Source organism: Pygocentrus nattereri, chromosome 15, assembly GCF_015220715.1.
Source record: "Pygocentrus nattereri isolate fPygNat1 chromosome 15, fPygNat1.pri, whole genome shotgun sequence".
NCBI lineage: Eukaryota > Metazoa > Chordata > Actinopteri > Characiformes > Serrasalmidae > Pygocentrus > Pygocentrus nattereri.
Genome location: NC_051225.1, coordinates 4,687,894 through 4,715,845, shown reverse-complemented (window position 1 = coordinate 4,715,845; position 27,952 = coordinate 4,687,894). Strand labels below are relative to the sequence as shown.

The following is a 27,952-nucleotide window of genomic DNA, read 5'->3' as shown; positions in this document are numbered from 1 at the left end:
TGAAATACAGAATTTAAATGATGTGCACATCATTTCATTTTTTTTTTTTTTGCATTTTTGCACAGCGACCCAACTTTTTTGGAAATAAGGTTAGTTAACACAGAGTATCCCAGATGTATCTAAATAAGTACTGTGAACTTTGCAATTCAACCACATTTTTAAAAAAAGTTCTTAAAAATATACACAAAAAGGCTTCAATGTTTGGACAAATAAAAAATGTTACTTTTATTATTGTTGCTTATTAGTGGGACAGTATTAGAAGTGTTCAATTAGAATTGGCTTAAAGAGTAAGTTTGGTAGATTGGGATGGAGCCATTCAGCCATATCCTCCACTGACATCATTGCCATCATATCTCTGGAAAATGGTCATTTCTAGATAATCCAGCTGTTTTCAACTAGTCATTATGACTTAAGTAACTGTTTTCCAGAAGTGCTTATTTGTAGGGTGCTATTTTCTTTCTTTTTTCTTTTTTTAATTCCCAGGCCAACATTCCTTGCCACACCACTGTCCCCCTTTTCCAAGGGACATATTATTATTATTTCTTTTTCACGTTAATAACAAAGTCACAGCTCTTCATTTATTAATGATCATACAGATATAAGGTGGTGTGGCACCACAACCACCCAAACACCCCCCCCCACCACCCTCACCCACCCCTAGATTTGAGCAAAACACCACCACACCACACCACCGTCCCCCTTTTCCAAGGGACATATTATTATTATTTCTTTTTCACGTTAATAACAAAGTCACAGCTCTTCATTTATTAATGATCATACAGATATAAGGTGATGTGGCACCACAACCACCCAAACAACCCCCCCACCACCCTCACCCACCCCTAGATTTGAGCAAAACAAAAAAACAAAAGACAAAAAAGTAAAGAGAGGATGAAATAACAATAATAGTAATAAGCATAAGAAGAATGATAACAATAACACTTAACAATGGACAAACTGGACATACAGGACAGACAAATGCAGAAACTTAACAATGGAACTATCCCAGCGGTCATCGGGCGGAAGGCAGCTATCAATATATTGTAAAAATTGTGACCAGGTTTCCTTGAAAGATTATGTGTTATTTTTGAAATTTGCTGTAAGTCTCTCCAGGTTACAGTGATCCGTTCGGAGGTTCAGCCAAAGCTTTATTGAAATTTGGGTTCTGTCCTTCCAGTTCAGCAGTATAGCTTTTTTAGTAATGGAAAGTGGAATGAAATATAAAGGATTTGAGGTGATTGGGTGGTGAAAGTGAGGAAAGGTCATTAAGTAGCGCTACAATGAGACATAAAGGGATGACCAGGCCTGTCCATGACCTCTGACCAAAACTGCTGGATCGGGGGGACCATTCCAGAAGGCGTGATAACTACTATCTGTTAAAGCTGGACGATGTTGGCATTTATCACTGTGCCTGAATTAGTTTAGAGGCTGTAATGTATATTCTGGGAAGGCTTTGATATTGAATTAGTTGGAGTTTTGAATATATATATATATATATGGAGATTTTTCGCTGTTATACATATGAATTACATTGAATAACCTGCGTGTGTTCTCTGAGGACTGTCTCCCTTTGATGAATCTGATTGATAAAGCTTTACTTATGATTTGTATGTCTGAATTGATCAGTGAAATGGGACGGTAGCTGGAGCAATCGTGGATTTTTTATGTGGTATTAAGATAAGTGTGAGGAGTATTCATATGATAGGGTATGGATGTATTTTCGGACATTTCTGAGATTACTTTTAAAAAGAGTGGTGAAATAAGAGGCCTGAATTGTCTGGAAAATTCTGCTGGCTAAAAAATGCTGGGTTATTTAAACAACCCAAAAAATATGGGTTATTTTTCCGTTTGTTGGGTCTGCAGTGCGGACGTCTAAAGGGAACGTACACGTAACGGAACTCCCCGGACGCCCGTTTCCCGCCTACGCCGCTTCCCTCCCGCTGGAAGAGGCACCGGCAGCCGGACCACAGCCGAAAGAAAGTAAGTTGCTAAACTGATTAATCTTAAATTTGCCCCAAAATATTGATTATAAGCTAGTTACCAGATATCTTAATTAATTTTCTCTCACGAATTGAGGTAAAAAAAAAAAAAAAAAAAACGTATTACGAGCATTAGCATGTTAGCTATGCTAGTTAGCTAATATGCTAACTGACGTAAGCTTTACGCAATACTTATAATATATTTTTTATTTAACCTCAATTTGTGAGGGAAAATTAGACGTTAGGCGGTTTGCCTGAGGTAAAATAACAGTTCCACGCAACAACTGTCCTGCGAACGAGTGGTGACCGACGTTTTAGCTAGCTAACCTACCGTTAGCTAGGAGGCTAACGGAATAAAACAGTGGAGTACCCACGAGCATCGAACTATTTCTAAACCACATTTTCTTCAAACACAGTCTTTACATACCACAGAAAATACTAGTGTGCTTTTTTTTTGACAATTTACCGTTTTATAAGGGACACAGACGTTGTGAGGCGGCGGCTATTAGTTAGCTTACACATAGCTAGGTTAGCTAGCTACATTGTTCAAGATTCAAGAGTTTTATTGTCAGGAGCAGAGCAGAGCAGGCAGTACTCTTAAGAGAATAAAAAAAGAAAATATAAGAATAACTAAAAAACAGTTGTAAAAGGTAAAAGCAAAAAAGTGTACAGCGTGTGCAAACTTGAAATAAAATTAAAGTTACATGTGCGTATGTACAAATAAGTGGAGCAGCTGTTCATAAAGTGCATCAAGTGACAGATGTAAACAATAAACAATATTACTCTGTGCAGTAATAGATGTAAACAGTGTTGTTCTAACAGCAGCAGTGCAGTGTAGGTAAGGTGCAGATGTTGAGTCCAAGGTTAAATCAGTTCAGATTGGGAGGGGGAAGAGGTAGTTTCATTAAAAGAAACGGGTTTCACATACCGAACATGTCCTTTATTTTTCCGCTATTACTCTTCTTTTAATTTCAGTGCCTCTCTGTGGTTTCAGTGAATGAAATAAGGAATGAAGTAAGTGTAAGTTATATTAGCTGAAGCTTAATGATTGGTTAGCTTGCTTTTATCATAGCCATTTTGATGTCCTTATTGATAGCCAGCTATTCTTCATCATCGCCCATTTATGGTGTTGGGTTAGAAGGCGTGATGGAATTCCCTGGCTGGCTAATGATTTTAAAAACATCGAGGGCTGCACATTTTCATCTTACTTTAATACGTTTCATTGTTGTCAGCCTGTTTTTGTCCGTCACTGCAAATGAGTTGAAACTGTGCTTTTGAAGAGGCAGAGGCAGGGCTGGACAGGTAATCTGGCGTACCGGGCTTTTGCCCGGTGGCCGACAGTCCTCAGGGCCAAAGCTGTTGGATTTTTTTTTTTCTTCCCCTTTTTTTTTTCTTCTTTTCAATATAGACAGTAGACTCAACCAATCAGGATATAGGACGAAAGCGGCCCCACCCTTTCTCTGCGTGGTCCGCTGTAACTCCGGCTAGTTTCAGTGTTGTGTGTGTGTGTGTGTGTAAAACGAGGGGCAACATGGCGAAACTGAAGCGGCAGAAAGGCGGTGCGGAGAAGTTACATGCGAAGAGACTCTGTAGGTGCTGCAAAATGTGCTAAGGTCACAGACATGTTCACTGCTTAGCCTCCGCGTCCTCTGTGAAAGCAGTGCTCCAGCAACAGCAGGTTGTAGGTGAAGACAGCAGCGTGCAGGGAGAAGAGTCCCTAGAGATATCATGATAAAGAGATATCATGCATGACATTCTGGAAGGAATTAGAGGATATCAAGTCAAGTTTGTTCTCAGTTCCCTCATTGAGCAAAAGCTTATAACCCTAGATCAGATCAACTACAGACTTACACGTTTTGATTATGGGTTCATTGACAGTCATAACAAGCCGTCCCCTATTAAATCACATGAGCTCAAAAACCCAGATGGAGCTCTCAGGTAGACTGCATCACAGACCTGGTGTCTGTTAAGATTACTTCCTCTTGTCATCGGTGACCTTATCCCAGAGGGCAACCAATACTGGGAGTTGCTTCTTCTTTTACTGAGTTGCATGGAGTTCGTTTTTTCTCCATCATTAACCAGAAGCATCAATTCTCTTAGGTTACCTCATCCAGGAGCACCACAGTCTTCTGGAGCTTTACCCTGGTAGGCACCTAAAACCAAAACATCACTTTATGGTCCATTATCCTGGTGCAATCAGGAAGTTAGGCCCTGTGGTTCTGTTGTGGGCTATGCGATTTGAGACCAAGCATGGCTTTTTCAAAAGACTCAGTCATGTTACTTGTAACTTTCGCAACATCTGCAAAACAGTGGCTTACAGGCATCAGATGCTGCTGTGCTACCACCTCCTCTCGGGTAATTTGCTCAGCCACAACTTAGAAGTTGGTCCAGGATGCACAGATCTGTTGGGCTGTGTTGATGGATATGACAGCATCAAGCACAAGTTTGAAATGCCGCTTTTCACTGAAGTGTATGTTCCATCTTGGGTGAGATGGAGGGGCACTGAATATAGGCCTGGAATGTCTCTTCTAGTCTCTCACGCTTGTGATGGTGAGCCTCAGTTTGCTATGGTAGAGCGCATTGTATCCGTGGAGTCCTCTGTCAAACTGATTGTGAGGAAGTATGATACAGTAGGATTGGAAAGACACTATTTTTCTTACAGTGTGTCTCCTGGATCTGAGCTTGATGTGGTTGATGTGAACTGTCTTGATGATCACCACCCTCTCCATTTTGCAAGGTCCTATAAAGAGGGCGATGATAATCGCTATGTTTCTCTGCGTTACAGACCATTCGAGACTTTTTCCTTCACTGTAATTTTTTAAAAAACTGTTTTTTAGGCATTTCAGTTTTTGACCATGTACCATTATCCTTTGCATTTTTCCTTTGAAGACATACATTGCCCCATCTGTACTCTTGTTATACATTGTGCACAATAACACAAGTTGTCCTTAAACGTTTATTTTTATTTATTTATTTTGATACAGTATAGCAGTATGTGGTGGCACTGTTCTGAAGTTCAGAACAATTTTTATAATATATATGATATGCTCATCCTGTGCTACATTACGGTCTTCACGTTAGTAAAAAGGTAGCAAGCTGAAATGTGAGGTCCTAATGAAGAATGGACATGTATTTGGAAAATCTTTTTATGTAATAACTGTTCCCAAACTACATGAAATTGTAAATGGTTTCCATTAAAAATCTTACAGGTCTTATAACCTACTCTGCTTTTATAAACTAACCCATAAGCCTCCTAGCAGGTTTAGGTAAGTTGACATTTTTGAAGGAGCAGTTTTAAAGGAAAATTTTGAATTTAGTCGGCTACACTTTTAGTTTTGATAGCTTTTATGGAAGCAGAGCTTACAAGTCTTAAATTGATACCTCAGCAGTTAGTATTGTTCAAACTACATGCCTAAATCAGTTGCGTCAAACCATGTCAAGTTGTTAAGTAATCTCTAATATGCTTCTGAACATAGTTTCTGACTGTTATCTGTATTTCATAATGAAACCGTAGCCCCAGTTTTGACACCCAACCTGTCTTTACTTTTGTCCTTTTTTATGGTGGTTTAACCCTAAGTTAGGGAGTCACTGGTTATATTCTTTCTTGTTTGATAGCACATTAACTTTGTAGTAGGCCTGAGTGATGTCGGTCTGAAAAATAATTAGCAAAAGTTTTGATTTCAAAAGTGTGTGTGTGTGTGTGTGTGTGTGTGTGTGTGTGTGTGTGTGTGTGTGTGTATATATATGTATGTGTGTATATATATATATATATATATACACACACACACACACACACACACACACACACACACACACACACACACCACCTCTGCAGCATCTTCATTGTGTCAGTTGTTAGTCACTTCTGATATCTGAATACACCGACCTATTGCCTAAACCTACTTCATAATGCAGATCTAAAGATGTTATATTCAGTCACCAAACATGTCAATTTAATATTGGACAAATAATCAAATATTTTTTTTCAGAGATTTCAGTTATCTTCATTGAGCATGTATTGCCTTTCACCAGTTTTGCTCTTTAACACATGAGACTAATTTTATTTGGTTGTCTCTAAAGGAAATGCAACTTGAGCTGGTTGAAAATGGCCCATCAGCAGGACCATCACTGGACCAGCAGCATAAAGCCATGTCTTCAGGACAAGGGGGAACGTTTGTATGTGGTGTTGTTGTTGTTGTTGTTGTTGTTGTCTTTAGGTTGTTTTTTTTTTTAACTTTGGCCTTGTGCCATCCCCATAAGGTATTCACAAAAGACTGAAAAGTTGAATGGGATATTTGTGCTCCCTATATTTTTTTTTTTTTTTTTCCCCCCTTCTATCTTCCCAGAAAATTAGGGAGGCCCTCGAGAAAACACCGGAGAGTAGAGAGATAATGTGCAGTCTTGACACCAAACGGTGCATCTCGCTCAAGCAGAGGAGGTCTATGGTTAGAATCCTAGTGTCACATCTCATGGAGCGGTTCGGAGAGACGTGAGTGTACTGTTTTGACTGATGTTGTGTGACGTGTGTGTGTGTGTGTGTGTATGTGTGTAAATACATCTGATATCTGTTTACAGTCCAGCATTGGAAACAAGGAAAACCTGGCCTCATCTTTAGTGACGGAATTTCCGTATCTAAGGGATCAGCATGGGAACGGCAATGTAAGTGCCAGTAAAAATCAAAGCACACCGGACTTTGTGTGTGTATTATGTGGTTATTTTAGGTCTGACATGTCAAAGAATATTTGAATTTTTTTTTTTAAAGGAGGCGTGGTATAGTCCAGGTCGAACTCACAGACCAGCAACTGGCTTCGTTGAAGAGCGTTTAAGAAATGTACGGAAGAGGCTCCGTAGTGGAAAGTGCAGACCTAGCCCTGTGGAGAACCCTGTAACTAATTGGTATTGCCAGGTACATGCACAAACAGGTTATCATACCAAGAAAGGTTTTGGGTAACTTGTCTTGCTGATTTTAATGTGATCCTCTATTAGACAGTATTGTCATTACGGCATGATCACTGTAGAATGGCTGGTGCGTTTTGGAAAATCAAACAGTTTGTGACTTGCCATTTATGCTACAGTTCACATGTTTGGTTCTGCTGTTAAGTTTTCATTAAAGTACACTGATTAGCCATAACTTCAGAACCACCTGTCAAGGGGAGAGAGGTCAAGACAGGAAAAGAATAGTCAGTTCTTGTTGGAAGCAGGAAACATGGGCGAGCGTAAGGATCTGAGCCATTAATTGCTGTAAAGATTAATACTAGCTAATATAGCTGATTTGTGTAAACCTACAAATTTAGTTTCAGGTGAATGTGTAGAATGTCATTATTTTATCACATTGTATAACACATGACTTTGAAGGATTTCCTGCTTCCAGTCAGGAAATAACGCAAGATAATTTGTGGTGTCTACTTCAAACAGTGAAGGCGTTGTCTTTCTCTGCATAATACAGAGACTGAAATATCTGATGAGAGGGCAGTGGCGATGACGGAGTGGTTAAGAAATAACATCCGACCCCTTAACCAAATAGAAGAATACATGAAGCAGACAGCCATCCACAGAGCTAAGTGGATAAGGGAGCATGGGTCAAAGACAGTGGAGGAGGTCAAAAAAGAGCATCCACGTCTTTTGGATACTCCAGGAATGGTAGGATATGCAAAGTCAGAATGCACTTGATAGTAAGTCAGAATTACTGAATGTTATCTGTAATTTACTTGGAAAAGTAATTAAATGAAAATTATGTCTGCAGATTGCTCAGGACTTTGCCATTCTACACCCAGCCTGTGCTGGGAAACTTGGATAACTGGCAGAAAAGTGGATGCCCGTTTTCAGAGACAGAAATTTATGGTTTGCTAGCCAGGAGAAGCAAGCTTCTGGAATTCTTTCAAGACTGGATTCTGTGTGTGCAGGTAGTCTTCACAGTGGATACTATGTTTAAAAAAATTAGTACACAACATTTTAGTGAACATGTAAATCAGAGAATACATTTTACTATCACGTGAGAGAAAAAATGGAAAGAAGTAGTTTTACAGCTGGCAGGTTAGAACATGTAACCACAAAAGATTCTTATTCCTAATAAGAGATTCTTGTTTCCAGATGCGCAAGGTGACAGGGCTGTGAGATTATTGCCAGTAGTCCTACCAGCTTCTGTCTATAGGATTCTGCCGGAAGACCTTCCGTCTGAGCTGTGAAGAGACAAGAAAGTCATTCATTGATCTACAGCCTGTAAGTTGAGAGATATAAATCTGGTAATATTCTGCTCTGTTGTAATTACACACCTACCTCTAAACTAAGTAGTTAGTTGTCTCTGATCACAGTTGGGATGTCTCAGCCTTAAGTGGTTCCAGACATATTTTGGTAGATCAGGTTATTGGCTGTATCCTGCCCAACGTCTGATACTTTTAGTTTATTATTTGTGCTCCATTTTCACCGCTGACTTTCATCTAGATGTGAGCCTGTAAAGAGAGTGCGGCGCTATTAAAGGCTAAGCACCACATTTGGACAGCCCTGGTGATTTCATATTGTTTTGGATACTGAAAATATATGAACATGACTTAAAATGAAATTCGCTGCTTAATTTTTCTTTAAAATTGACTCTTTTAATTAAACAGACGGAAAAAACCTGAGCTCGCTACGGAAATTCCTGAGCGGTACCGTGTGACGTCACTGGTGGACAACAGTGAACAGCGCCGCAGTACAACAGCATTATGACTGACTGGGACTGAGGATTTTCCAGCGCTGGTTCTTCAGATTCTGATGATAATTTGAAAGAGCTGTAATGTAGAAATAGACCACCTTATCACTTAGTCCTGAGACTTTTAGTCAAACCACACCCACAAAAGCAGCTCATCCTGAGTGTAAACAGTATCATGACAACAGCCTAGCAACCAGCTAAACTCAAATATAGAGGTACAGTTATTGTCGTAAAATTTGCTGGTTTGCTTACACCTCCATATTGTTGGAACAGCGCCAGTCTTAAGATCCAGTTGAAAAAAGTCACATTTTATTAGCAGTCTACCTCAATTTAACAGCATTTTTAACTGTTTCTCACTATGCTGAGGTTTTTATTTTTCTGTTGGGGGTGTCCCAATGATGTGTGTTTTAAGGCGTTCTTTGTATTTGATATAAACTACCCCCGACAGTGTTCTTCAGACTGTTGTTTATGAGCTACCAGGTCATGAATCTCCCTCCATAAGACTCTTGCGGGCATTTATTTTTGCCACAGATCAGTGACAGCTCCCAGAATGACGCCATGTGTGTTACCTCTTTTTATTTTATTAATTTCTCAAGCAAAAGAAAATTTGTTATTGAATAAGGTTGCTTGTAATTGTTGTTGCTGCTGTTATTGTTATTATTGTTGTCATTGAGAAATGTGCTTTATATATATATATATATATAAATTATTGTTGGTGCTTAAAAGTGGTATTTTTCTTTTAAGTGTAAGAATATATAATATGTAAAGTATGTGTTAAAATAATGTCTAAATTATACATTTAAAAGTAATCACAGTACAACCCAAACTTTTGGTTCATTTAACCCAGCATTCTAGTTAAAATTACATAGCATTTAGGTTAAATGCTTGACCCAAAAATGCTGGGTCACATTAATAACCCAATGTACTGGGTCAATTCTACCCAATGCCGTGTTTGTCCAATATTGACCCAGCGCTGGGTTGTGAAAATAACCCAATTTGGGTCAATTTCAACCCAATGTTTTTTAGGGTACTTCTCTGTGAGAAAGCAAACAGTAGGTTTAAAGATTGAGATTTACCCCCCACCGCTGCTGTACCAGCGCTGCGCTCCGAACAGAGTTCGGCTCTTTTCGCCTGTCAGTACTTAGGGCGGAAATGCCCGAAGTCATGCACGATTTCATGAGTGGTTGGACGCTGCAGAATCTGCCTAGCAACCAATACGCACTTTGGTCACGTTCGGGCCAATAATTTTAAAGAAACGAGACAGAAACGTCACCTGTGAAGTTTTATTCAATGGAATTGTATAAAAACAGACACGAACTGATTATATGAATGACGCAATCGCGAGATAAAGCACTAATCACACAGATCTGATGTCCAAACACAGCTTAGATGGTCTTGCCAACCGATTTAATGGGGAAACGGACATATAACCACGGCCTCATATGAATGGGTGACAAGTGTTTTTATTACACAGACGGGAAAATGAACGAATGAATGAGTGTAGGGGAAACCGACGCGTGGGGAATAGGTGATGTTACCTTACAGCAGTGCATCTAAAACGCTGTTTAATAGTCGCCAAACTCGCCGGTGTAACTGAGCTGTCAGCGCTGCTCCTCCGCCCCGGCTCCGTTCCGCTAGCCTAGCCTAATTAGCAGCGTTCATTCGGGAAAGCAGTAACTACGCTGGACTGTAGCTCCTCCCTCACTGGTCAGCATGACTCAGCAGAATGTTGTTTGGAGTTCGGATGTCATCAGGACGTGACGTCATAATGTGTATGTGTGACGTCATAAAGGACCAGAGGTTATAAATAGGGGTGCACGGCTGGTTTCACATCATTCTGTTCAGACATGTGACGAGATGAGCTGCCTCTGGAGCTGGTGCTGCCGAGGCCGGGAGTCCGACTCGGACTCGGACTCGGTCAGCAAGGTGAACGAGGAACAGCAGGGTGAGAAGAGGAAGAAAGGAAAGAGGAGGAGGGGGAGAGGGAGGACATGGAGGGAAGTCAATGAAGGGGAAGAACAGGTGGTGGAGGAAGAGGCCCACGCACTGGGCCTGCCAGTAGGTCCCACGTCCAGCCTTGAAAGCTTTTCGGCTGAGACGCTGGAAGCCACGGCACCTCCACCACAAGGTAGCCTCACTAAAGAGGAAGATGCACCAATCCAGCATTTCCTGAACACGCTGCTGGATCAGGTCGGGATGCGTATGGAGCTGCTGCTGAAAGCTGAGACTGTGCAGACTACGGTGGCTAATGAAGCGGCTGCTGAAGCCACCAACACAGCCATGAACGACATTCTAGAGGGGACTGAGGAGAAACAGCTGGATGATCTAGTGAGCTCCAACGATGACACAGTCATCAGAGAGCTACTGGACGTCCTGTTTGATGATGCCCTGTCGGCAAGTCTCCAGCCTCTCGAAAATGAAGTCATGGAAACCAGCATGGATAAGACTGTGGAGGCCACGGCACCTCCAACACAAGGTAGCCTCACTAAAGAGGAAGATGCAGCAATCCAGCATTTCCTGAACACGCTGCTGGATGAGGTCGGGATGCGCATGGAGCAGCTGCTGAAAGCTGAGACTGTGCAGACTACGGTGGCTAATGAAGCGGCTGCTGAAGCCACCAACACAGCCATGAATAACATTCTAGAGGGGACTGAGGAGAAACAGCTGGAGGATCTAGTGAGCTCCAACGATGACACAGTCATCAGTGAGCTCCTGGACGTCCTGTTTGATGATGCCCTGTCGGCAAGTCTCCAGCCTCTCGAAAATGAAGTTATGGACCCCAGCATGGATAAGACTGTGGAGGACACTCTGGAGACACATCTGGATCATCTAGTGAGCTCCAATAATGCTGTAGCTGATGCCAACAGAGAGCTCCTAGAGATCATGCAAGATGAAGCCCTGTCGGCGAGTCTCCAGCCTCTGAAGATGTCTGCCAGTGAACATCTCGACCTCAAAGACGCTTCATACGGTGATGTACAGCCTCTGGACGTAAAGACAAGTGACCCTCCTGAGGAGGCCAAAAAGAGAAAAACCAGGAGAGGAACAAGGGGAAAAGGGCGGAAGATCAACTACAACAAAGAGAATCCTCCAAACAACAAAGCAGATGGACAGAGAAGCTCTTCTGGAAAGACCAACAACCAGAAGAAAGGCGGTCCTGAATGCAGGGAGGTTGTCCGTCCCGGTCCTGGACGCGGTGAGGCTGTCCGCCCCGGTCCTGGACACGGTGAGGCTGTCCGCCCCGGTCCTGGACGCGGTGAGGCTGTCCGCCCCGGTCCTGGACGCGGTGAGGCTGTCCGTCCCGGTGCTGGACGCGGTGAGGCTGTCCGCCCCGGTCCTGGACGCGGTGAGGCTGTGCGTCCCGGTGCTGGACGCGGTGAGGCTGTCCGCCCCGGTCCTGGACGCGGTGAGGCTGTCTGCCCCGGTCCTGGACGCGGTGAGGCTGTCCGCCCCGGCCCTGGACGCGGTGAGGCTGTCCGCCCCGGTCCTGGACGCAGGGAGGCTGTCCGTCCCGGTCCTGAACGCAGGGAGGCTGTCTGTCCCAGAGTGGTCAATTCAAAGCGTGATGGTGTACCTGTTCACGTCCCACGCACACGGACATTCTGGAAGACAGCCTACCCAGAGAAAACAGCAGAAGAAGGTCTCCAGTGGAGGCGTGACAACAAGAAGAGCCGTACTGTTGATCACAGCTGGCCGCCAGAATTCTTGCGTGAGGCTTGTAACGAAGTACCCTTCAACCTCACATACTGGACAACTGGATTTTTCCGGAACGGTGCTAATGAACACCTCAAACCAGGGACACCGACAAAGGAAACATTAGCACAAAGTCTCCAGTGGTGGTGGGAGTTGAAGCTGAGAGAGCCATAGAAGCGTAAGAAAAAATGTCACACAAGCACACACCATAGACACATTCAGACACCCCTCTGACACACAAACACATGCACACACACCCCTCTGACACACAAACACACACCACTAAAACACACACACCATAGACACACTCAGACACCCCTCTGACACACAAACACACACCACTAAAACACACACACCATAGACACACTCAGACACCCCTCTGACACACAAACACATGCACACACACCCCTCTGACACACAAACACACACCACTAAAATACACACACCATAGACACACTCAGACACCCCTCTGACACACAAACACACACCACTAAAACACACACACCATAGACACACTCAGACACCCCTCTGACACACAAACACACACCACTAAAACACACACACCATAGACACACTCAGACACCCCTCTGACACACAAACACACACCACTAAAACACACACACCATAGACACATACAGACACCCCTCTGACACTGAAACACACACACACACATACATATCACTGACACACACAGACACAAACATCAACAAAAAAAAATCAATAAAATGTGAAAAAGAAAAAAAAAGAAGACTTTTTCTTAATTAAAGAAAATTTAAAAAAAGAAATTTTCTTAATTTCAACATCTGATGGGTAGTACTTTCATTGAAATACAGAATTTAAATGATGTGCACATGATTGCATTTTTTTTTTTTTGCATTTTTGCACAGCGACCCAACTTTTTTGGAAATAAGGTTAGTTAACACAGAGTATCCCAGATGTATCTAAATAAGTACTGTGAACTTTGCAATTCAACCACATTTTAAAAAAAGTTCTTAAAAATATACACAAAAAGGCTTCAATGTTTGGACAAAATAAAAAAATGTTACTTTTATTATTGTTGCTTATTAGTGGGACAGTATTAGAAGTGTTCAATTAGAATTGGCTTAAAGAGTAAGTTTGGTAGATTGGGATGGAGCCATTCAGCCATATCCTCCACTGACATCATTGCCATCATATCTCTGGAAAATGGTCATTTCTAGATAATCCAGCTGTTTCAACTAGTCATTATGACTTAAGTAACTGTTTTCCAGAAGTGCTTATTTGTAGGGTGCTATTTTCTTTCTTTTTTCTTTTTTTAATTCCCAGGCCAACATTCCTTGGCCACACCACCGTCCCCCTTTTCCAAGGGACATATTATTATTATTTCTTTTTCACGTTAATAACAAAGTCACAGCTCTTCATTTATTAATGATCATACAGATATAAGGTGGTGTGGCACCACAACCACCCAAACACCCCCCCCCACCACCCTCACCCACCCCTAGATTTGAGCAAAACACCACCACACCACCATCCCCCTTTTCCAAGGGACATATTATTATTTCTTTTTCACGTTAATAACAAAGTCACAGCTCTTCATTTATTAATGATCATACAGATATAAGGTGATGTGGCACCACAACCACCCAAACACCCCCCCCCCCCACCACCCTCACCCACCCCTAGATTTGAGCAAAACAAAAAAACAAAAGACAAAAAAGTAAAGAGAGGATGAAATAACAATAATAGTAATAAGCATAAGAAGAATGATAACAATAACACTTAACAATGGACAAACTGGACATACAGGACAGACAAATGCAGAAACTTAACAATGGAGCTATCCCAGCGGTCATCGGGCGGAAGGCAGCTATCAATATATTGTAAAAATTGTGACCAGGTTTCCTTGAAAGATTATGTGTTATTTTTTAAATTTGCTGTAAGTCTCTCCAGGTTACAGTGATCCGTTCGGAGGTTCAGCCAAAGCTTTATTGAAATTTGGGTTCTGTCCTTCCAGTTCAGCAGTATAGCTTTTTTAGTAATGGAAAGTGGAATGAAATATAAAGGATTTGAGGTGATTGGGTGGTGAAAGTGAGGAAAGGTCATTAAGTAGCGCTACAATGGGACATAAAGGGATGACCAGGCCTGTCCATGACCTCTGACCAAAACTGCTGGATCGGGGGACCATTCCAGAAGGCGTGATAACTACTATCTGTTAAAGCTGGACGATGTTGGCATTTATCACTGTGCCTGAATTAGTTTAGAGGCTGTAATGTATATTCTGGGCTTTGATATTGAATTAGTTGGAGTTTTGAATATATATATATATATATATATATATGGAGATTTTTCGCTGTTATACATATGAATTACATTGAATAACCTGCTTGTGTTCTCTGAGGACTGTCTCCCTTTGATGAACCTGGTTTGATCTGTGACCGATTCCAATCTGATTGATAAAGCTTTACTTATGATTTGTATGTCTGAATTGATCAGTGAAATGGGACGGTAGCTGGAGCAATCGTGGATTTTTTTATGTGGTATTAAGATAAGTGTGAGGAGTATTCATATGATAGGGTATGGATGTATTTTCGGACATTTCTGAGATTACTTTTAAAAAGAGTGGTGAAATAAGAGGCCTGAATTGTCTGGAAAATTCTGCTGGCTAAAAAATGCTGGGTTATTTAAACAACCCAAAAAATATGGGTTATTTTTCCGTTTGTTGGGTCTGCAGTGCGGACGTCTAAAGGGAACGTACACGTAACGGAACTCCCCGGACGCCCGTTTCCCGCCTGTTTCCCGCCTACGCCGCTTCCCTCCCACTGGAAGAGGCACCGGCAGCCGGACCACAGCCGAAAGAAAGTAAGTTGCTAAACTGATTAATCTTAAATTTGCCCCAAAATATTGATTATAAGCTAGTTACCAGATATCTTAATTAATTTTCTCTCACGAATTGAGGTAAAAAAAAAAACGTATTACGAGCATTAGCATGTTAGCTATGCTAGTTAGCTAATATGCTAACTGACGTAAGCTTTACGCAATACTTATAATATATTTTTTATTTAACCTCAATTTGTGAGGGAAAATTAGACGTTAGGCGGTTTGCCTGAGGTAAAATAACAGTTCCACGCAACAACTGTCCTGCGAACGAGTGGTGACCGACGTTTTAGCTAGCTAACCTACCGTTAGCTAGGAGGCTAACGGAATAAAACAGTGGAGTACCCACGAGCATCGAACTATTTCTAAACCACATTTTCTTCAAACACAGTCTTTACATACCACAGAAAATACTAGTGTGCTTTTTTTTGACAATTTACCGTTTTATAAGGGACACAGACGTTGTGAGGCGGCGGCTATTAGTTAGCTTACACATAGCTAGGTTAGGGTTAGGGTTAGGGTACATTGCTACATTACTACTAGCTACATTGTTCAAGATTAAAGAGTTTTATTGTCAGGAGCATAGCAGAGCAGGCAGTACTCTTAAGAGAATAAAAAAAGAAAATATAAGAATAACTAAAAAACAGTTGTAAAAGGTAAAAGCAAAAAAGTGTACAGGGTGTGCAAACTTGAACTAAAATTAAAGTTACATGTGCGTATGTACAACTAAGTGGAGCAGCTGTTCATAAAGTGCATCAAGTGACAGATGTAAACAATAAACAATATTACTCTGTGCAGTAATAGATGTAAACAGTGTTGTTCTAACAGCAGCAGTGCAGTGTAGGTAAGGTGCAGATGTTGAGTCCAAGGTTAAATCAGTTCAGATTGGGAGGGGGAAGAGGTAGTTTCATTAAAAGAAACGGGTTTCACATACCGAACATGTCCTTTATTTTTCCGCTATTACTCTTCTTTTACTTTCAGTGCCTCTCTGTGGTTTCAGTGAATGAAATAAGGAATGAAGTAAGTGTAAGTTATATTAGCTGAAGCTTAATGATTGGTTAGCTTGCTTTTATCATAGCCATTTTGATGTCCTTATTGATAGCCAGCTATTCTTCATCATCGCCCATTTATGGTGTTGGGTTAGAAGGCGTGATGGAATTCCCTGGCTGGCTAATGATTTTAAAAACATCAAGGGCTGCACATTTTCATCTTACTTTAATACGTTTCATTGTTGTCAGCCTGTTTTTGTCCGTCACTGCAAATGAGTTGAAACTGTGCTTTTGAAGAGGCAGAGGCAGGGCTGGACAGGTAATCTGGCGTACCGGGCTTTTGCCCGGTGGCCGACAGTCCTCAGGGCCAAAGCTGTTGGATTTTTTTTTTCTTCCTCTTTTTTTTTTTTTCTTTTCAATATAGACAGTAGACTCAACCAATCAGGATATAGGACGAAAGCGGCCCCACCCTTTCTCTGCGTGGTCCGCTGTAACTCCGGCTAGTTTCAGTGTTGTGTGTGTGTGTGTGTGTGTGTAAAACGAGGGGCAACATGGCGAAACTGAAGCGGCAGAAAGGGGGTGCGGAGAAGTTACATGCGAAGAGACTCTGTAGGTGCTGCAAAATGTGCTAAGGTCACAGACATGTTCACTGCTTAGCCTCCGCGTCCTCTGTGAAAGCAGTGCTCCAGCAACAGCAGGTTGAAGGTGAAGACAGCAGCGTGCAGGGAGAAGAGTCCCTAGAGATATCATGATATAGAGATATCATGCATGACATTCTGGAAGGAATTAGAGGATATCAAGTCAAGCTTGTTCTCAGTTCCCTCATTGAGCAAAAGCTTATAACCCTAGATCAGATCAACTACAGACTTACAAGTTTTGATTATGGGTACATTGACAGTCATAACAAGCCGTCCCCTATTAAATCACATGAGCTCAAAAACCCAGATGGAGCTCTCAGGTAGACTGCATCACAGACCTGGTGTCTGTTAAGATTACTTCCTCTTGTCATCGGTGACCTTATCCCAGAGGGCAACCAATACTGGGAGTTGCTTCTTCTTTTACTGAGTTGCATGGAGTTCGTTTTTTCTCCATCATTAACCAGAAGCATCAATTCTCTTAGGTTACCTCATCCAGGAGCACCACAGTCTTCTGGAGCTTTACCCTGGTAGGCACCTAAAACCAAAACATCACTTTATGGTCCATTATCCTGGTGCAATCAGGAAGTTAGGCCCTGTGGTTCTGTTGTGGGCTATGCGATTTGAGACCAAGCATGGCTTTTTCAAAAGACTCAGTCATGTTACTTGTAACTTTCGCAACATCTGCAAAACAGTGGCTTACAGGCATCAGATGCTGCTGTGCTACCACCTCCTCTCGGGTAATTTGCTCAGCCACAACTTAGAAGTTGGTCCAGGATGCACAGATCTGTTGGGCTGTGTTGATGGATATGACAGCATCAAGCACAAGTTTGAAATGCCGCTTTTCACTGAAGTGTATGTTCCATCTTGGGTGAGATGGAGGGGCACTGAATATAGGCCTGGAATGTCTCTTCTAGTCTCTCACGCTTGTGATGGTGAGCCTCAGTTTGCTATGGTAGAGCGCATTGTATCCGTGGAGTCCTCTGTCAAACTGATTGTGAGGAAGTATGATACAGTAGGATTGGAAAGACACTATTTTTCTTACAGTGTGTCTCCTGGATCTGAGCTTGATGTGGTTGATGTGAACTGTCTTGATGATCACCACCCTCTCCATTTTGCAAGGTCCTATAAAGAGGGCGATGATAATCGCTATGTTTCTCTGCGTTACAGACCATTCGAGACTTTTTCCTTCACTGTAATTTTTTAAAAAACTGTTTTTTAGGCATTTCAGTTTTTGACCATGTACCATTACCCTTTGCATTTTTCCTTTGAAGACATACATTGCCCCATCTGTACTCTTGTTATACATTGTGCACAATAACACAAGTTGTCCTTAAACGTTTATTTTTATTTATTTATTTTGATACAGTATAGCAGTATGTGGTGGCACTGTTCTGAAGTTCAGACCAATTTTTATAATATATATGATATGCTCATCCTGTGCTACATTACGGTCTTCACGTTAGTAAAAAGGTAGCAAGCTGAAATGTGAGGTCCTAATGAAGAATGGACATGTATTTGGAAAATCTTTTTATGTAATAACTGTTCCCAAACTACATGAAATTGTAAATGGTTTCCATTAAAAATCTTACAGGTCTTATAACCTACTCTGCTTTTATAAACTAACCCATAAGCCTCCTAGCAGGTTTAGGTAAGTTGACATTTTTGAAGGAGCAGTTTTAAAGGAAAATTTTGAATTTAGTCGGCTACACTTTTAGTTTTGATAGCTTTTATGGAAGCAGAGCTTACAAGTCTTAAATTGATACCTCAGCAGTTAGTATTGTTCAAACTACATGCCTAAATCAGTTGCGTCAAACCATGTCAAGTTGTTAAGTAATCTCTAATATGCTTCTGAACATAGTTTCTGACTGTTATCTGTATTTCATAATGAAACCGTAGCCCCAGTTTTGACACCCAACCTGTCTTTACTTTTGTCCTTTTTTATGGTGGTTTAACCCTAAGTTAGGGAGTCACTGGTTATATTCTTTCTTGTTTGATAGCACATTAACTTTGTAGTAGGCCTGAGTGATGTCGGTCTGAAAAATAATTAGCAAAAGTTTTGATTTCAAAAGTGTATGTGTGTGTGTGTGTGTGTGTATATATATGTATATATATATATGTGTGTGTGTGTGTATATATATATATATATATATATATATATATATATATATATATATATATATATATATATATATATATATATATATACATACACACACACACACACACACACACACACACACACACCACCTCTGCAGCATCTTCATTGTGTCAGTTGTTAGTCACTGCTGATATCTGAATACACCGACCTATTGCCTAAACCTACTTCATAATGCAGATCTAAAGATGTTATATTCAGTCACCAAACATGTCAATTTAATATTGGACAAATAATCAAATATTTTTTTTCAGAGATTTCAGTTATCTTCATTGAGCATGTATTGCCTTTCACCAGTTTTGCTCTTTAACACATGAGACTAATTTTATTTGGTTGTCTCTAAAGGAAATGCAACTTGAGCTGGTTGAAAATGGCCCATCAGCAGGACCATCACTGGACCAGCAGCATAAAGCCATGTCTTCAGGACAAGGGGGAACGTTTGTATGTGGTGGTGTTGTTGTTGTTGTTGTCTTTAGGTTTTTTTTTTTTTTTAACTTTGGCCTTGTGCCATCCCCATAAGGTATTCACAAAAGACTGAAAAGTTGAATGGGATATTTGTGCTCCCTATCTTTTTTTTTTTTTTTTCCCCCTTCTATCTTCCCAGAAAATTAGGGAGGCCCTCGAGAAAACACCGGAGAGTAGAGAGATAATGTGCAGTCTTGACACCAAACGGTGCATCTCGCTCAAGCAGAGGAGGTCTATGGTTAGAATCCTAGTGTCACATCTCATGGAGCGGTTCGGAGAGACGTGAGTGTACTGTTTTGACTGATGTTGTGTGACGTGTGTGTGTGTGTGTGTGTATGTGTGTAAATACATCTGATATCTGTTTACAGTCCAGCATTGGAAACAAGGAAAACCTGGCCTCATCTTTAGTGACGGAATTTCCGTATCTAAGGGATCAGCATGGGAACGGCAATGTAAGTGCCAGTAAAAATCAAAGCACACCGGACTTTGTGTGTGTATTATGTGGTTATTTTAGGTCTGACATGTCAAAGAATATTTGAATTTTTTTTTTTAAAGGAGGCGTGGTATAGTCCAGGTCGAACTCACAGACCAGCAACTGGCTTCGTTGAAGAGCGTTTAAGAAATGTACGGAAGAGGCTCCGTAGTGGAAAGTGCAGACCTAGCCCTGTGGAGAACCCTGTAACTAATTGGTATTGCCAGGTACATGCACAAACAGGTTATCATACCAAGAAAGGTTTTGGGTAACTTGTCTTGCTGATTTTAATGTGATCCTCTATTAGACAGTATTGTCATTACGGCATGATCACTGTAGAATGGCTGGTGCGTTTTGGAAAATCAAACAGTTTGTGACTTGCCATTTATGCTACAGTTCACATGTTTGGTTCTGCTGTTAAGTTTTCATTAAAGTACACTGATTAGCCATAACTTCAGAACCACCTGTCAAGGGGAGAGAGGTCAAGACAGGAAAAGAATAGTCAGTTCTTGTTGGAAGCAGGAAACATGGGCGAGCGTAAGGATCTGAGCCATTAATTGCTGTAAAGATTAATACTAGCTAATATAGCTGATTTGTGTAAACCTACAAATTTAGTTTCAGGTGAATGTGTAGAATGTCATTATTTTATCACATTGTATAACACATGACTTTGAAGGATTTCCTGCTTCCAGTCAGGAAATAACGCAAGATAATTTGTGGTGTCTACTTCAAACAGTGAAGGCGTTGTCTTTCTCTGCATAATACAGAGACTGAAATATCTGATGAGAGGGCAGTGGCGATGACGGAGTGGTTAAGAAATAACATCCGACCCCTTAACCAAGTAGAAGAATACATGAAGCAGACAGCCATCCACAGAGCTAAGTGGATAAGGGAGCATGGGTCAAAGACAGTGGAGGAGGTCAAAAAAGAGCATCCACGTCTTTTGGAAACTCCAGGAATGGTAGGATATGCAAAGTCAGAATGCACTTGATAGTAAGTCAGAATTACTGAATGTTATCTGTAATTTACTTGGAAAAGTAATTAAATGAAAATTATGTCTGCAGATTGCTCAGGACTTTGCCATTCTACACCCAGCCTGTGCTGGGAAACTTGGATAACTGGCAGAAAAGTGGATGCCCGTTTTCAGAGACAGAAATTTATGGTTTGCTAGCCAGGAGAAGCAAGCTTCTGGAATTCTTTCAAGACTGGATTCTGTGTGTGCAGGTAGTCTTCACAGTGGATACTATGTTTAAAAAAATTAGTACACAACATTTTAGTGAACATGTAAATCAGAGAATACATTTTACTATCACGTGAGAGAAAAAATGGAAAGAAGTAGTTTTACAGCTGGCAGGTTAGAACATGTAACCACAAAAGATTCTTATTCCTAATAAGAGATTCTTGTTTCCAGATGCGCAAGGTGACAGGGCTGTGAGATTATTGCCAGTAGTCCTACCAGCTTCTGTCTATAGGATTCTGCCGGAAGACCTTCCGTCTGAGCTGTGAAGAGACAAGAAAGTCATTCATTGATCTACAGCCTGTAAGTTGAGAGATATAAATCTGGTAATATTCTGCTCTGTTGTAATTACACACCTACCTCTAAACTAAGTAGTTAGTTGTCTCTGATCACAGTTGGGATGTCTCAGTCTTAAGTGGTTCCAGACATATTTTGGTAGATCAGGTTATTGGCTGTATCCTGCCCAACGTCTGATACTTTTAGTTTATTATTTGTGCTCCATTTTCACCTCTGACTTTCATCTAGATGTGAGCCTGTAAAGAGAGTGCGGCGCTATTAAAGGCTAAGCACCACATTTGGACAGCCCTGGTGATTTCATATTGTTTTGGATACTGAAAATATATGAACATGACTTAAAATGAAATTCGCTGCTTAATTTTTCTTTAAAATTGACTCTTTTAATTAAACAGACGGAAAAAACCTGAGCTCGCTACGGAAATTCCTGAGCGGTACCGGGTGACGTCACTGGTGGACAACAGTGAACAGCGCCGCAGTACAACAGCATTATGACTGACTGGGACTGAGGATTTTCCAGCGCTGGTTCTTCAGATTCTGATGATAATTTGAAAGAGCTGTAATGTAGAAATAGACCACCTTATCACTTAGTCCTGAGACTTTTAGTCAAACCACACCCACAAAAGCAGCTCATCCTGAGTGTAAACAGTATCATGACAACAGCCTAGCAACCAGCTAAACTCAAATATAGAGGTACAGTTATTGTCGTAAAATTTGCTGGTTTGCTTACACCTCCATATTGTTGGAACAGCGCCAGTCTTAAGATCCAGTTGAAAAAAGTCACATTTTATTAGCAGTCTACCTCAATTTAACAGCATTTTTAACTGTTTCTCACTATGCTGAGGTTTTTATTTTTCTGTTGGGGGTGTCCCAATGATGTGTGTTTTAAGGCGTTCTTTGTATTTGATATAAACTACCCCCGACAGTGTTCTTCAGACTGTTGTTTATGAGCTACCAGGTCATGAATCTCCCTCCATAAGACTCTTGCGGGCATTTATTTTTGCCACAGATCAGTGACAGCTCCCAGAATGACGCCATGTGTGTTACCTCTTTTTATTTTATTAATTTCTCAAGCAAAAGAAAATTTGTTATTGAATAAGGTTGCTTGTAATTGTTGTTGCTGCTGTTATTGTTATTATTGTTGTCATTGAGAAATGTGCTTTATATATATATATATATATAAATTATTGTTGGTGCTTAAAAGTGGTATTTTTCTTTTAAGTGTAAGAATATATAATATGTAAAGTATGTGTTAAAATAATGTCTAAATTATACATTTAAAAGTAATCACAGTACAACCCAAACTTTTGGTTCATTTAACCCAGCATTCTAGTTAAAATTACATAGCATTTAGGTTAAATGCTTGACCCAAAAATGCTGGGTCACATTAATAACCCAATGTACTGGGTCAATTCTACCCAATGCCGTGTTTGTCCAATATTGACCCAGCGCTGGGTTGTGAAAATAACCCAATTTGGGTCAATTTCAACCCAATGTTTTTTAGGGTACTTCTCTGTGAGAAAGCAAACAGTAGGTTTAAAGATTGAGATTTACCCCCCACCGCTGCTGTAACAGCGCTGCGCTCCGAACAGAGTTCGGCTCTTTTCGCCTGTCAGTACTTAGGGCGGAAATGCCCGAAGTCATGCACGATTTCATGAGTGGTTGGACGCTGCAGAATCTGCCTAGCAACCAATACGCACTATGGTCACGTTCGGGCCAATAATTTTAAAGAAACGAGACAGAAACGTCACCTGTGAAGTTTTATTCAATGGAATTGTATAAAAACAGACAGGAACTGATTATATGAATGACGCAATCGCGAGATAAAGCACTAATCACACAGATCTGATGTCCAAACACAGCTTAGATGGTCTTGCCAACCGATTTAATGGGGAAACGGACATATGACCACGGCCTCATATGAATGGGTGACAAGTGTTTTTATTACACAGACGGGAAAATGAACGAATGAATGAGTGTAGGGGAAACCGACGCGTGGGGAATACGTGATGTTACCTTACAGCAGTGCATCTAAAACGCTGTTTAATAGTCGCCAAACTCGCCGGTGTAACTGAGCTGTCAGCGCTGCTCCTCCGCCCCGGCTCCGTTCCGCTAGCCTAGCCTAATTAGCAGCGTTCATTCGGGAAAGCAGTAACTACGCTGGACTGTAGCTCCTCCCTCACTGGTCAGCATGACTCAGCAGAATGTTGTTTGGAGTTCGGATGTCATCAGGACGTGACGTCATAATGTGTATGTGTGACGTCATAAAGGACCAGAGGTTATAAATAGGGGTGCACGGCTGGTTTCACATCATTCTGTTCAGACATGTGACGAGATGAGCTGCCTCTGGAGCTGGTGCTGCCGAGGCCGGGAGTCCGACTCGGACTCGGACTCGGTCAGCAAGGTGAACGAGGAACAGCAGGGTGAGAAGAGGAAGAAAGGAAAGAGGAGGAGGGGGAGAGGGAGGACATGGAGGGAAGTCAATGAAGGGGAAGAACAGGTGGTGGAGGAAGAGGCCCACGCACTGGGCCTGCCAGTAGGTCCCACGTCCAGCCTTGAAAGCTTTTCGGCTGAGACGCTGGAAGCCACGGCACCTCCACCACAAGGTAGCCTCACTAAAGAGGAAGATGCACCAATCCAGCATTTCCTGAACACGCTGCTGGATCAGGTCGGGATGCGTATGGAGCTGCTGCTGAAAGCTGAGACTGTGCAGACTACGGTGGCTAATGAAGCGGCTGCTGAAGCCACCAACACAGCCATGAACGACATTCTAGAGGGGACTGAGGAGAAACAGCTGGATGATCTAGTGAGCTCCAACAATGACACAGTCATCAGAGAGCTACTGGACGTCCTGTTTGATGATGCCCTGTCGGCAAGTCTCCAGCCTCTCGAAAATGAAGTCATGGAAACCAGCATGGATAAGACTGTGGAGGCCACGGCACCTCCAACACAAGGTAGCCTCACTAAAGAGGAAGATGCAGCAATCCAGCATTTCCTGAACACGCTGCTGGATGAGGTCGGGATGCGCATGGAGCAGCTGCTGAAAGCTGAGACTGTGCAGACTACGGTGGCTAATGAAGCGGCTGCTGAAGCCACCAACACAGCCATGAATAACATTCTAGAGGGGACTGAGGAGAAACAGCTGGAGGATCTAGTGAGCTCCAACGATGACACAGTCATCAGTGAGCTCCTGGACGTCCTGTTTGATGATGCCCTGTCGGCAAGTCTCCAGCCTCTCGAAAATGAAGTTATGGACCCCAGCATGGATAAGACTGTGGAGGACACTCTGGAGACACATCTGGATCATCTAGTGAGCTCCAATAATGCTGTAGCTGATGCCAACAGAGAGCTCCTAGAGATCATGCAAGATGAAGCCCTGTCGGCGAGTCTCCAGCCTCTGAAGATGTCTGCCAGTGAACATCTCGACCTCAAAGACGCTTCATACGGTGATGTACAGCCTCTGGACGTAAAGACAAGTGACCCTCCTGAGGAGGCCAAAAAGAGAAAAACCAGGAGAGGAACAAGGGGAAAAGGGCGGAAGATCAACTACAACAAAGAGAATCCTCCAAACAACAAAGCAGATGGACAGAGAAGCTCTTCTGGAAAGACCAACAACCAGAAGAAAGGCGGTCCTGAATGCAGGGAGGTTGTCCGTCCCGGTCCTGGACGCGGTGAGGCTGTCCGCCCCGGTCCTGGACACGGTGAGGCTGTCCGCCCCGGTCCTGGACGCGGTGAGGCTGTCCGCCCCGGTCCTGGACGCGGTGAGGCTGTCCGTCCCGGTGCTGGACGCGGTGAGGCTGTCCGCCCCGGTCCTGGACGCGGTGAGGCTGTGCGTCCCGGTGCTGGACGCGGTGAGGCTGTCCGCCCCGGTCCTGGACGCGGTGAGGCTGTCCGCCCCGGCCCTGGACGCGGTGAGGCTGTCCGCCCCGGCCCTGGACGCGGTGAGGCTGTCCGCCCCGGTCCTGGACGCAGGGAGGCTGTCCGTCCCGGTCCTGAACGCAGGGAGGCTGTCTGTCCCAGAGTGGTCAATTCAAAGCGTGATGGTGTACCTGTTCACGTCCCACGCACACGGACATTCTGGAAGACAGCCTACCCAGAGAAAACAGCAGAAGAAGGTCTCCAGTGGTGGCGTGACAACAAGAAGAGCCGTACTGTTGATCACAGCTGGCCGCCAGAATTCTTGCGTGAGGCTTGTAACGAAGTACCCTTCAACCTCACATACTGGACAACTGGATTTTTCCGGAACGGTGCTAATGAACACCTCAAACCAGGGACACCGACAAAGGAAACATTAGCACAAAGTCTCCAGTGGTGGTGGGAGTTGAAGCTGAGAGAGCCATAGAAGCGTAAGAAAAAATGTCACACAAGCACACACCATAGACACATTCAGACACCCCTCTGACACACAAACACATGCACACACACCCCTCTGACACACAAACACACACCACTAAAACACACACACCATAGACACACTCAGACACCCCTCTGACACACAAACACACACCACTAAAACACACACACCATAGACACACTCAGACACCCCTCTGACACACAAACACATGCACACACACCCCTCTGACACACAAACACACACCACTAAAATACACACACCATAGACACACTCAGACACCCCTCTGACACACAAACACACACCACTAAAACACACACACCATAGACACACTCAGACACCCCTCTGACACACAAACACACACCACTAAAACACACACACCATAGACACACTCAGACACCCCTCTGACACACAAACACACACCACTAAAACACACACACCATAGACACATTCAGACACCCCTCTGACACTGAAACACACACACACACATACATATCACTGACACACACAGACACAAACATCAACAAAAAAAAAATCAATAAAATGTGAAAAAGAAAAAAAAAGAAGACTTTTTCTTAATTAAAGAAAATTTAAAAAAAGAAATTTTCTTAATTTCAACATCTGATGGGTAGTACTTTCATTGAAATACAGAATTTAAATGATGTGCACATGATTGCATTTTTTTTTTTTTGCATTTTTGCACAGCGACCCAACTTTTTTGGAAATAAGGTTAGTTAACACAGAGTATCCCAGATGTATCTAAATAAGTACTGTGAACTTTGCAATTCAACCACATTTTAAAAAAAGTTCTTAAAAATATACACAAAAAGGCTTCAATGTTTGGACAAAATAAAAAAATGTTACTTTTATTATTGTTGCTTATTAGTGGGACAGTATTAGAAGTGTTCAATTAGAATTGGCTTAAAGAGTAAGTTTGGTAGATTGGGATGGAGCCATTCAGCCATATCCTCCACTGACATCATTGCCATCATATCTCTGGAAAATGGTCATTTCTAGATAATCCAGCTGTTTCAACTAGTCATTATGACTTAAGTAACTGTTTTCCAGAAGTGCTTATTTGTAGGGTGCTATTTTCTTTCTTTTTTCTTTTTTTAATTCCCAGGCCAACATTCCTTGGCCACACCACCGTCCCCCTTTTCCAAGGGACATATTATTATTATTTCTTTTTCACGTTAATAACAAAGTCACAGCTCTTCATTTATTAATGATCATACAGATATAAGGTGGTGTGGCACCACAACCACCCAAACACCCCCCCCCACCACCCTCACCCACCCCTAGATTTGAGCAAAACACCACCACACCACCATCCCCCTTTTCCAAGGGACATATTATTATTTCTTTTTCACGTTAATAACAAAGTCACAGCTCTTCATTTATTAATGATCATACAGATATAAGGTGATGTGGCACCACAACCACCCAAACACCCCCCCCCCCACCACCCTCACCCACCCCTAGATTTGAGCAAAACAAAAAAACAAAAGACAAAAAAGTAAAGAGAGGATGAAATAACAATAATAGTAATAAGCATAAGAAGAATGATAACAATAACACTTAACAATGGACAAACTGGACATACAGGACAGACAAATGCAGAAACTTAACAATGGAGCTATCCCAGCGGTCATCGGGCGGAAGGCAGCTATCAATATATTGTAAAAATTGTGACCAGGTTTCCTTGAAAGATTATGTGTTATTTTTTAAATTTGCTGTAAGTCTCTCCAGGTTACAGTGATCCGTTCGGAGGTTCAGCCAAAGCTTTATTGAAATTTGGGTTCTGTCCTTCCAGTTCAGCAGTATAGCTTTTTTAGTAATGGAAAGTGGAATGAAATATAAAGGATTTGAGGTGATTGGGTGGTGAAAGTGAGGAAAGGTCATTAAGTAGCGCTACAATGGGACATAAAGGGATGACCAGGCCTGTCCATGACCTCTGACCAAAACTGCTGGATCGGGGGACCATTCCAGAAGGCGTGATAACTACTATCTGTTAAAGCTGGACGATGTTGGCATTTATCACTGTGCCTGAATTAGTTTAGAGGCTGTAATGTATATTCTGGGCTTTGATATTGAATTAGTTGGAGTTTTGAATATATATATATATATATATATATGGA

The 27,952-nt window shown here is 42.1% G+C and overlaps 2 long non-coding RNA genes across 2 annotated transcripts; both read left to right on the top strand.

The window, feature by feature from the left end:
- Positions 1-1,919: 1,919 nt before the first annotated feature.
- Positions 1,920-9,308, top strand: LOC119265275. The gene is made up of 9 exons (XR_005131551.1): positions 1,920-1,980; positions 6,060-6,155; positions 6,326-6,468; positions 6,555-6,638; positions 6,742-6,885; positions 7,426-7,619; positions 7,723-7,882; positions 8,070-8,198; positions 8,585-9,308. It is a non-coding gene; the product is annotated as an uncharacterized LOC119265275 (long non-coding RNA).
- A 5,852-nt stretch (positions 9,309-15,160) lies between these two features.
- Positions 15,161-22,582, top strand: LOC119265274. Its single transcript, XR_005131550.1, has 9 exons — positions 15,161-15,198; positions 19,341-19,436; positions 19,600-19,742; positions 19,829-19,912; positions 20,016-20,159; positions 20,700-20,893; positions 20,997-21,156; positions 21,344-21,472; positions 21,859-22,582. It is a non-coding gene; the product is annotated as an uncharacterized LOC119265274 (long non-coding RNA).
- Positions 22,583-27,952: the final 5,370 nt, after the last annotated feature.